We start from the raw sequence: 11,645 nt of genomic DNA, 5'->3' as shown, positions 1-11,645 counted from the left end.
CGAGGGCGCCGGCGGGGCGGGGCGCGGCGCCGTGCGCACCGCAGCAGCCAATCCGCGCGCAGCAAGTGGCCGGCCGGGGCGGGGCGGGGCTCTAGGGGCGGGGCGAGGACGCCACGGGGCGGAGCGAGGGCTCCCGGGTTTTGCCGGCTCTCCGGGAGCTGCCGGCCAGGTTTGGCGTCTGTAAATTAGCGGACGCGTATACCTGGCCACTCATGTTGTCTTCTGGATGGCAGCACAGCTGCGTTCCTGCTCAGGGACTTCAAGTGCAGCATCCGTGAGATCACGTGCAGGGGGAGCCCAAGACCCAGGGGCAGGGGCTCTCTTTGCCTACAGGCCCAGCGGCGTTGACCACCAGCTGCCCAGTGTAGGGCACGTGCTCCAAGAGGGTTCTCAGGAACTGAAGGTCTGTAAAGATGTCCTTTTCTAATCCCCGCCACTCAGAAATGGAGGCCTAGAAAGGTGAAGTTACTTGTCCAAGGCTACCAACTAGTACTGTAACCCGAGGTTACCAACACAACTAACTAGTCTTCTGATTCTGTCCTGAAGCTTTTCCCGGCCATCCACCAGATTTTTGTTTTTCTTATTGTCAGGTCTCTTCCTACTGTATCCTTTAAAGACGCTACATCTTGAATTTTCAATGTAACTTCAACAGCCTTTGCAAGCCCTGTCTGTCTAAATTTCCTACGGAATATAAAATGTCATTTAGTTGCTTGGGGGAAAGGCATTGTGTAAGTCCAGTTATTATCAATAGAAATCTAAAAAAGCTTTTACCTGAAGTATAATAAAATAAAAGGTTTTGTGTCCCAAGTTATCACAAAAGGCCATCCTCTTCTACTCCTGTTACTCCTATAACTCTTATACGTGTAAGAGGAACAATCCCTAGTTTTTGATATTTTTTCCACTATCTCTCAGTTCTCATTTTCATGGATACTATTTTTCTATCTTTTATATTTTATATACACTTGCAGTTACATTACCCATCATTCTGATAACATGTGCTAGGATCTAGGTGCCCAATAAATATTTGTTGAATAAATTACTTTTAAAATATGTGCAACCTTAAAATTAGTTAAATTGCTGACCTATGAAAGTTGACTTTTTAAAATAAGTTTTTAGGGACTTCCCTGGCTGTCCAGAGGTTGGAACTCTGTGCTTCCACTGCGAGGGATGCAGATTCGATCCCTGGTCGGGGAACTAGGGTCCCGCAGGCCACAGTGTGGCCAAAAAGTAAGTAAATAAATAGAAGTTTTCAAAATCTATCTTCTTGCGGAGCATAGGCTCCGGACGCGCAGGCTCAGTGGCCATGGCTCACGGCCTAGGCACTACGCGGCATGTGGGATCTTCCCGGACCGGGGCACAAACCTGCATCCCCTGCATCGGCAGGCGGACTCTCAACCACTGTGCCACCAGGGAGGCCCTTCTTTTTTGATTATTGTATTAGGGTTAGGTTCGGCTGCATGAAGCAGGGGAAGACAACCAGAAAATAAGAGTGGCTTAAACAAAAATTGGTATTTCCCTCTCAAGTTTTAGAAGTCCAAAGTTAGCCTAGAGCTGGCCTGGCACTTCATGGAGACAGATGCAGCATCCTTGTTGCAGCCAAGAAAGTCACACATGTATTTATTTATGCTTTCAAATATACTTGTATTTGGAAGATATCAGCCTCCATTCCCAATGTCACTTCATGGTCTAAGAGAGCTGCTGGAGCTCTAGCCATTATACTTGCATTCCAACCAGAAGGTGAGAGGACAAAGGGAACATGCCCTCTCTTTAAGAACCTTTCCCTGGACTTCCCTGGTGGTCCAGTGGTTAAGAATCCACCTGCCAATGCAGGGGACGAAGGTTTGATCCCTGGTCAGGAAACTAAGATCCCACATGCCACAGCTACAGAGCCCTCACGCCTCAAGGAAAGGTCCCGCATGCTACAACTAAGACCCGACGCAGCCATAAATAAATAAATAAAGTGGTTGTACTATTTTAAAAAAAAGAACCTTTCCCAAAGTTCGCATATACCATTTCTGCTTTCATTCTGCTGGCAAAAACTTAGTCACTTGGCTACACTAAACTGGAAGGGAGGCTAGAAAATGCAGTTTCAGTACTGAGGAAGAAAGGAAGAATAGATACTGGGGGACAAGTAGAAGTTTCTACCATAGTCTCAAATCTCATCACTGTTTAAAACATTAAGTATTTTAAGATTCTACTAGATGTTTTACCTTTATTACAGAAGACTATCTGAGAACAAATGCTCACCCCCATTTATGAAGAAGGATGTTACTGTTGACCTGCCATTAGGATGCACGTGCTTTGAGTTGCCTTCCCAGACGTGAGGGGGGCCTTGCACTAATGCAGCTTGTTTCTCTATCATTCTGTAAGCCTCTCCTTCACAGAGAGTCAAACATGTATGTAGCTATGCTTTCAAAAATATGGGCATTTGAAAGATATTGGGATTAAGTTGCTGATGTCAACATTTCAGTGTCAGCATTTCAAATGTGCTGATTTGAGTCTTTAGTAAACTTGCCGATCAGCTTTAAAAAAACTCCACATATGCCCTCATTCAGTTGGTATTCGATTATCTCTCTACCTAAGCGTGTTTTCTTAAATTCCTATTACCTCCTAGATTCTGGAGTCTTTGTGACTTTAGGACCATTTTCAGGTTTGGGCCAGGACAGGTTCTAAAAGACCTACTTCACCTAAAACTGGACAGGTAGAATCCAGTCCAGTTGGTTCAAACCTACTAAGAGAAAGGAACAATCCAGGCTGTCCTTCACACCAGGTCCCACAGGTTCTGGTTTGTTCTTACTTTCTTGAGGCTGCTTCATGAACTTACTCTAATGGATGGCATTCATGTCCCATCTTTTAAGTACACCAAAGTATACTGCAGGAGCTATGTTATGTAAAGCATATTGTGTAACCATGTACTTCCCAAAATACTGTCTTTCTCTGTAAGCTTATTGGGTTGTGAAACAAAAAGACTTCCTGTTAGTAAGTCCGTTAGAACTGTTGTATTTGGATGAAGTTGACTTAAGACTAAGATTACATTCCTTTGGATCTTAAATGACCCTCTCCTAAAAGGATGGATATTCAGTATCAGTCATCTAGGTAAAAGATGGTCTTTTAGAGGGAAAACAGGATACCAAAGCTTGGAAGATCATTTGATTTAGGCAGAAGAGGAAACACTTCTTTCTGGAGTCTAGACTCTGATGACAGTGGATACATTTATCATTTGGTTTCTTTCAGTTACAAATAACATAAAAAAACAGTCTCAAACTGGCTTTTTAGAATAGTAAAAACAAACAAACAAAAAACCTAGTTTTAGAACAGAAAAAGGGGGACATAATCTCAGTTTAAATAGAGATACATACAGAGAAAATGAGAAGTATGATACTCTCACAAATGAGTCAGGATTTTTTATGTGTCATGTTAAAATAACCATCTATGTTGTGATACAGGAAGAGGTGGTGATGAAATATTACAAGTACTGTATGTCAAGGATATATTCAGACACCAGTGTTTAAAAGACTGATACGGAGACAAATTCTTCAGTGGGTAACAGGGAACAGAGGATGGGTCAGAAAAATATACAGTAGTATAGTAGTATAAGAAGCCATAAAGGGACTTCCCTGGTGGCGCAGTGGTTAAGAATCTACTTGCCACAGGTTCAGTCCCTGGTCCAGGAAGATCCCACATGCACCACAACTACTGAAGCCCAGGCACTCAAGGGCCCACATGCCACAACTACTGAGCCCACGTGCTGCAGCTACTGAAGCCGGCACGCCTAGAGCCTGTGCTCCACAACAAGAGAAGCCACCGCAATGAGAAGCCCACGCACTGCAACAAAGAGTAGACCCCACTCGCCACAACTAGAGAAAGCCTGCATGCCACAACTAGAGAAAGCCCGCATGCAGCAACAAAGACCCAATGCAGCCAAAAATAAATAAAATTTTTTAAAAAGAAGCCCTAAAGAAGTTAGATGGAAGGTCTCTGGGGACAGTATAAGACAGAAATACAATAGGTGACCCCAAAATTAATAAATCATTTCAACACGTAATTTTTATAATATAGATTGACTTTAATTATACTAGAAGGGTAACACATATGAAATGTTTTTTAAACAATGCTTATTGATGAAATTAATGAGATTACTGAGTTTCATGCATGTCTTCTGTATTAGTTATCTATTGCTATCTAACAAATTATCCCAAAACATCAGCAACTTGAAACATCAACTATTTATCTATAATCTTGTACAATTTCTGAGGGTCAGGAACCTGAGAGCAGCTTAGTTGAGTTGTTCTGGCTCAGGATTCCTCATGAGCTTATAATAAAACTGTCAGCTGGGGCTGCAAACATCTGAAGACTTGCCTGAGGATCTGCTTCCCATAAAGCTTACTTACATGGCTGTTGGCTGGAGACCTTGGTTCCTGAGTACATGTGCCTCTCCACAAGGCTGCCTCAAGATATGGCAACTGACTTCACTCAGAGTGACTGATCTGAGAGAGCGTGAGAGCAGGAAGCTTCTAGCCTCAGAAGAGATATACCACCACGTTTGCTATATTCTGTTGGTCACACAGAGCATACCATCATGTTTGCTCTATTGTGGGAGAGCGCTACACAAAAAAATGTGAATATCAGAAAGGGGATTTTTAGGGGCCGTCTTGGACACTAGCTATGACCTCCACTAATTTAATAACACTTGCTTCTAAATTAAAAGGGATCTCTGATCTCCTCTGGTACATATTTGCCTTCAGCACTGCAAATGCAAACTCCAGTAGGCATGTAGTACTGGTAATTCTAATGCCGTAAGCCATGGTGCCATGTTTTTCTAAAATGAGGTACAACTCTTGGTAATATTCCCAAGAAAATGAAGTACAATTTTCACAGTAGTTGTATTTATGGGAAAAAATGAGTGTATTTAAAATCATGCAAAATTATGTCATATTTGTATGTAAAATATAATCCCATTCTAGGCTTAGATGACTATAAACAGAGTATTCACTCACATGAATGTCTGGTGGGACATTTGAATGTTGAGCAGGACACGGAACAATTCCTCATTTTGGTCAACCACCTGTACATTGCAAAACACCCAACATCCCTGGCCTCACCTCCTGAATGCCTGTGGTCAGGGGTGATATTTGAAATACTTAACAACTAGGGACTTCCCTGGTGGCACAGTGGTTAAGAATCCGCCTGCCAATGCAGGGGACATGGGTTCAAGCCCTGGTCTGTGAAGATTCCACGTGCCGCAGAGAAACTAAGCCCACGCACCACAACTACTGAGCCTGCGCTCTAGAGCCCGCGAGCCACAATTACTGAGCCCACGTGCCACAACTACTGAAGCCTGCGCACCTGGAGCCTGTGTTCCGCAACAAGAGAAGCCACTGCAATGAGAAGTCCATGCACCGCAATGAAGAGTAGCCCCTACTCGCTGCAACTAGAGAAAGCCCATGCAACACAACAAAGACCCAACGCAGCCAAAAAAAATAAAAGAAGAAGAAGAAAAAAAAGAAATACTCAACAACTAGGATTCACAGAGATAGCAAACAAATGTATGGCTACCAAGGGGGAAAGGGGGAGGGAGAAAGGGGGAGGGGGAAAGGGGAGGGGGAGAGGGAGAGGGGGAGGAATTGGGAGATAAGGATTGATACATAAACACTACTGATACTATGTATAAAATAGATAACTAATGAGAACATATTGTATAGCACAAGGAGCTCTACTTAATGCACTGTGGTGACCTGAATGGGAAGGAAGTCCAAAAGGGAGGGGATACATGTATATGTATGGCTGATTCATTTTGCTGTACAGTAGAAACTGACACAGCATTGTAAAGCAGCTATACTCCAATAAAAATTAATAAAAATAAATCTAGGATTCCATGGACTTACCAACCAATCAGAATAGGTGCCAGCCAGCATGACATACTGGTCCAAATGGGCTAAACAGAAGCTCGGCCAGTAGTGCCCCTCTAATCACCTTGTCAACTGAAAATTCTCCCACAAATTTCCAAAACGTCCTCTCGTCCAGGGAAAACCCTGGATCTGAGTTCAAGTCTCTCAAGCTCTGAAGCCCATTCATTTCCTCTCCCCTACATCACATTTCCTCTTGCTCGTCGGTGTTACAGTTAGTCAGGGAGGCAGGGACCTCGAGGGAAATAAAGGACAAGAATAATAATCCAGCTAGAAAACACACTGAATCCTACCTACTATACAGCACAGGGAGCTCTACTCCATACATATAGTAATGACCTATATGGAGAAGGAAGTTTTAAAAAGAGGTGGATATATGTGTATGCATAACTGATTCACTTTGCTGTACACCTGAAACTAACATAACATTGTAAATCAACTATACTCCAATAAAAATTAAAATAAAAAAAAAACCACACACTGAATGCAAAGCAGCCCCAGGAACCTCAGTGTCTGGAGTTCTGGAATCTTCACTCAGTAATGTGATCTGCTCCAGTTTCCTCTCTGCTAACGCCATAGCTTTGTGTGTGGGTAACAACAGGGATCTGGAATCAGAACAACTATAGTCAGTCTGGATTCAAATCCCAACTCTGCCACTTCCTAGCTGCATGCCAAGTTATTTCATCTGTGCCTTAGTTTCTCCGTCTCTCAGAAACAGTTAATAATAATACCTATGTCACAGGATTGTTGTGAAGATTAAGTTAGTTAACGTAAGGAAGATGTTCAACAAGTGTGGGCTTTTGTCGCCTTCTCTGTATCTCATACCTCATGGCTCGTTATTACGCCCTATCACCTTCCTGATTCATGATGACTTCAGCTTGCGTTTGCCCTCTCGATGCCTTGTCATCTGTCTTTGTGTAAACTTGCACTGCTATTTATTTCATTTGCTCCGTATTGGTTAGTTCTACTTTCCATGAGAGCATACAACAATCTCATGCTGGTTTAACAGATAATGAGATAGAGCTATATGTGTTGAATTGGAAAAATCTTGAAGCTATATTAATAGGCAGGTGAAGAAAAACATAAGAATATGTATAGTGTGCTCACATTTGTGTATTTTTGTGAAAGCAATGGAGAGACAGTGTGGGTCTATAAATCACATACAGTTGACCCTTCAACAACTCAGGCGTTAGGGGTGCTGTGCAGTCAAAAATCCACGGATAACTTGGATTTGGTTTCACATCCCAGATTCAGCCAACTGTGAATCGTGCAGTACTGTAGTACGCATTTATTGAAAAAAAATCCACATATAAGTGAACCTGCATAGTTCAAACCTGTGTTGTTTGAGGGTCAGCTGTGCAGAAATTTTTGAAAGGATGTTGTGGTATCAGGATAATGGCCCCCCCAAATATGTCCTAATCCCAGAATCTCTGAATATGTTATGTTACATAGCAAAGGGAAATTAAATTTGCAAATGGAATTAATGTTGCTAATCAACTTTTTTTTCATTTTTCATTTAATTTTTGTTTTGTATTGGAGTATAGTTGACTTACAATGTTGTGTTAGTTTCAGGCGTACAGCAAAGTGGTTCAATTATACATATACATACACCCACTCCTTTTTAGATTCTTTTCCCATATAGGTTATTACAGAATATTGAGTAGAGTTCCATGTGCTATACAGTAGGTCCTTGTTGATTATCTATTTTATACATAGTAGCATGTATATTCAACTGACTTTATTTTATTTAATTAATTAATTTATTTATTTTTGGCTGCTTTGGGTCTTTGTTGCTGTGCACGGGCTATCTCTAGTTGCGACGAGTGGGGCTACTCTTCGTTGAGGTGCACGGGCTTCTTGTCGTGGTGGCCTCTCGTTGCAGAGCGCAGGCTCCAGGCATGCAGGCTTCAGTAGTTGTGGCACGTGGGCTCAGTAGTTGTGGCTCACGGGCTCTAGAGTGCAGGCTCAGTAGTTGTGGCGCACAGGCTTAGTTGCTCCGCAGCACGTGGGATCCTCCCGGACCAAGGCTTGAACCCATGTCCCCTGCACTGGCAGGCGGATTCTTAACCACTGTGCCACCACGGAAGCCCCTCAACTGACTTTAAAATAGGGAGATTATGCTGGGTGATCTGGATAGGCCCAGTGTCACCACAAAAGTCCTTAAAAGTGAGAGAGGGAGGCAGGATAGTCAGAATCGTGTGACATGAGAAGGACTCCACCTGCTGTTGCTGGCTTTGAAGACATAAGAAGGGGCTACAAGCCAAGGACACAGGCAGCCTCTAGAAGCTGAAACAGCAAGGAATCAGATACTTCTCTAGAGCCTCCAGAAGGAATGAAGCCCTGCCAGCACTTTGATTTTAGCCCAGTAAGATCCACCTTGGACTTCTGGCCTCTAGAACTGTAAGATTATAAATTTGTGTTGTTTAGGCCTCTAAGTTTGCAGTCATTTGTTACAGCACCCATAATACAGATAAGCAAGAAATTGTTGATGAGGATTAGATCTGGGAAGTAGGCTCAGGAGGTCTGGATCTGGGGGAGTCTGGGGTAAAGAGGAACTCACTTGTTTATTGCCTATCCTTTTTCATTGATTGGATTTTTTACTATATACATAAAAATTTTTTAAATAATCTTTTTCCCCCAAATAAAGAACCTTACCTATTGAACTATGTAACACCTCATCATCCAGTTGATGATGATTGGCCCTGTCCTTAGGCCAATGGCTTTGGCCACTGTGGGACTGTGGGCAGGCAGGCACTGTAATCGATACATTTAGAATGAGTATCTTCCAAACCTCTCAGGATACTCAAGTCCATAAACGTGGGACCCAGAGGCATGCACACGTGCTCTGCCTTCCTCTGCCAGCTCCCTGTGTCCAGAAGGCCATGGAATCATGACTTCTTAGGATGCTTTTTCTTAGGGTTGGAGAAAAGAAAGAGAAGAGAGGGCAGGTAGGTTCCCTAGACCTCAGTTTCCCCACAGGCTGTGGGCAACAGGATGTGTAACAGGAAACAATGGGAATTGACATCACAACTACTGCTTGATCACCTGCTGAGTTTTAAAGTAAAAAGTCTGTATATGTAATTAAAGACCACTCTCTCTCAGTCATTTTCACAAAATGTGCATTTGTTTTTATCTAGTTTTTCTCCACATTGTGGATCCTTGTTTAGGTAAGGCCACTGCTCATTTTGGTAAGAGTAGCTATCTGTTGTAAGAAAGACACAGTAACAAAGGCCTGGGAATACTAGCAAAGTTTCGTGGGGTTTTGGCAGAAATTGGTAAGTAATAATCAATTTTTGCTGCAGCCATAAAAGCATCTAAAATAAAATTCTTAAAACATTGGCAGTCATTTCTTTGCTTAACACAATTTAAAATAGTTCTCGGGGTGTGTGTGTATGTGTGTGTGTGTGTGATGAATTGGGAGATTGGGATTGACATATATACACTAATATGTATAAAGTGGATAACTAATAAGAACCTGCTGTATAAAAAAATCAAGAAAATTTAAAACTTCAAAAAAAATTAAAACATAAAATAAAATAGTTCTCATTTCCTATGCTTCTGAAGATATTTCTTGCCTATAGAAAAGTAGCAAGCAACCTACCAAAAGCAGAACCCCTCTGCGTTGTCCTTTACTGTTTTCTCTTCTTAATAAAAGCTTTCATATGCCATAAAATTCACTCCTTTAAAAGGCACAGTTCCATGGTTCTTGGGACTTCCCTGGCGGCCCAGCGGTTAAGACGCCTCCTTCCGCTGCAGGAGGCGCGCGTTTGATCCCTGGTCAGGGAACTAAGGTCCACCATGCCGTGTGGCGTGGCCAAAAAAATAAAAATAATAAAAAAATAAAAGGCACAATTCCGTGGTTCTCACTATGTTCACAGAGTTGTACAACCACTACCACAGTCAATTTCAGAACATTTTCATCACCCCCCAAAAGAAAACCTGTCACCATTAGCAGTCACTCATTTCCTTACAGCCCTAGGCAAGCAGTGATCTACTTTCTGTCTCTACAGACTGGCCTACTCTGGACTTTTCATACAAATGGAATCATACAATTTGTGGTCTTTCTTGACTGCCTTCTACATTTTCATTTAAAGCCTGCAGCTAGCTGAAGATGTGACAGAGAAATTTCAGTCAATGCAGGAAACTGACTGAAACTGGCAAGATTTGCTTTGAAATCAATACTTCCCCAAGAGAAGAACTATGGAACACTTTTTTTCAACAAATCTTAAAAATAATAAAAACTTCTGTTTATTATTATATTAGCACAACAGGGTACATAATTTAATACTGAGGATGGAGTGCTCATCGCGTTTCATTAACCACACAGGATTCTTCACGTACAATAGATCATTGAATCCTCATAAGAAGCATTCCTGTTTACACCTGAGAAACCTGTAGGTCCGTGAGGTTTGGTCACGGATCATACACCTACAAAGTGGCAGAGCTGAAAGTTTAATGAGTCCACGTGCCCCAGGCCCTACAGTCTAGTGTATAGTGCCTGTTTATCCCCAAACCATGAAATTCCCATGATCTCATCCGTGTCGGTCACATTTCTTAGTTGCAAATGGCAGTCCTGGATTAAGCAGCTGGATTAAGCAGAAAAGGGATTTACTAAAGGACACTGGAAGTTTGGGGAGGGTGGAGAAAGTGGCTCAAGGTAGTTTCTAGGAACAATGCCTAAAACCACACTGAAGAACTGGGCTGGTGAAAAAAACACAGGAATGGCTGTGGCCACCATGCACTAGAAGCCGGGAACTTGAGTGCCACTGCCACCAACATTGACGCCACTTCTGGGACAGCAGTTCCACCTGGCAGCCACTGCCTTCCTGTACCAGCCAAGTGGAACTTTCACAGAGAACCAACGCATTTCCTCCCATGCCTCATTCTGAACACATGTCTCCCAAGGACAAGTCTTGTTGGCAGTCTAGGTCAGGCACCCATTTCTGAGCATATTTAAGTGAACTAGGATTTTCTCTCTTGCCAAGACCAACTTCAAAGGTCTGACTTCCTGTGCTAAGAACCACATCCTCCCCAGATGAATGACAGATGCCGTCATCAACATGGGTGGACTATTTGGAAGATGATGGGCAACCAAAAGTACAACAATTGTCTACTATCCATTTAAGCAAAGCTCACTGGGAATCTTGGGGCTCGGCTGGGCCAATCATGGCATAAACTGTGGTTGAATGGAGGAGCTGAGAGGATGAGGCCATGGAACGAGGTTCCCCTGCAGGATAAAACCACAGAGAGCACAGAGGCCCAGCTATAAATGCCAAAGCCAAGTTGCCACTGGACCATATGCTCCTCAATACAAGGTCCTCTTGGTGCACCAGGAAAGACCTCCCACCCCCTACACACACAACTGTGAGTAGGTCTCTTGTAACAATCTTAATCTTACTGGAGTGTATTCAGATGTTATCTGTCCTGTTGAAACCTTCAGGCAGGATCTGCCACTTAGTGGGGATGGGGGGACATCAATCACCTAGGAAAGATGTGGGTCTTTGAACAGGAAGCCAGACCTTTGAAATCAGTCTTGGCGGTAAAGGAAGTCCCTTAAGACAGCAGTCACCAACCTTTCTGGCACCAGGGACCGGTTTTGTGGAAGACAAGCTTTCCATGGACTGGGGCAGCGGGGGTGGGGAGGGAGGGGATGGTTCAGGGCTCAGGCGGTAATGTGAGTGATGGGGAGCGGTGGGGAGCGGTGGGGAGCGGTGGGGAGCGGTGGGGGCGGTGGGGAGC

Source organism: Aethalodelphis obliquidens, unplaced genomic scaffold (genome assembly GCF_003676395.1).
Source record: "Aethalodelphis obliquidens isolate GAN/ISIS:26980383/991018 unplaced genomic scaffold, ASM367639v1 scaffold1, whole genome shotgun sequence".
Taxonomy (NCBI): Eukaryota; Metazoa; Chordata; class Mammalia; order Artiodactyla; family Delphinidae; genus Aethalodelphis; species Aethalodelphis obliquidens.
This window is presented reverse-complemented; position numbering follows the sequence as displayed.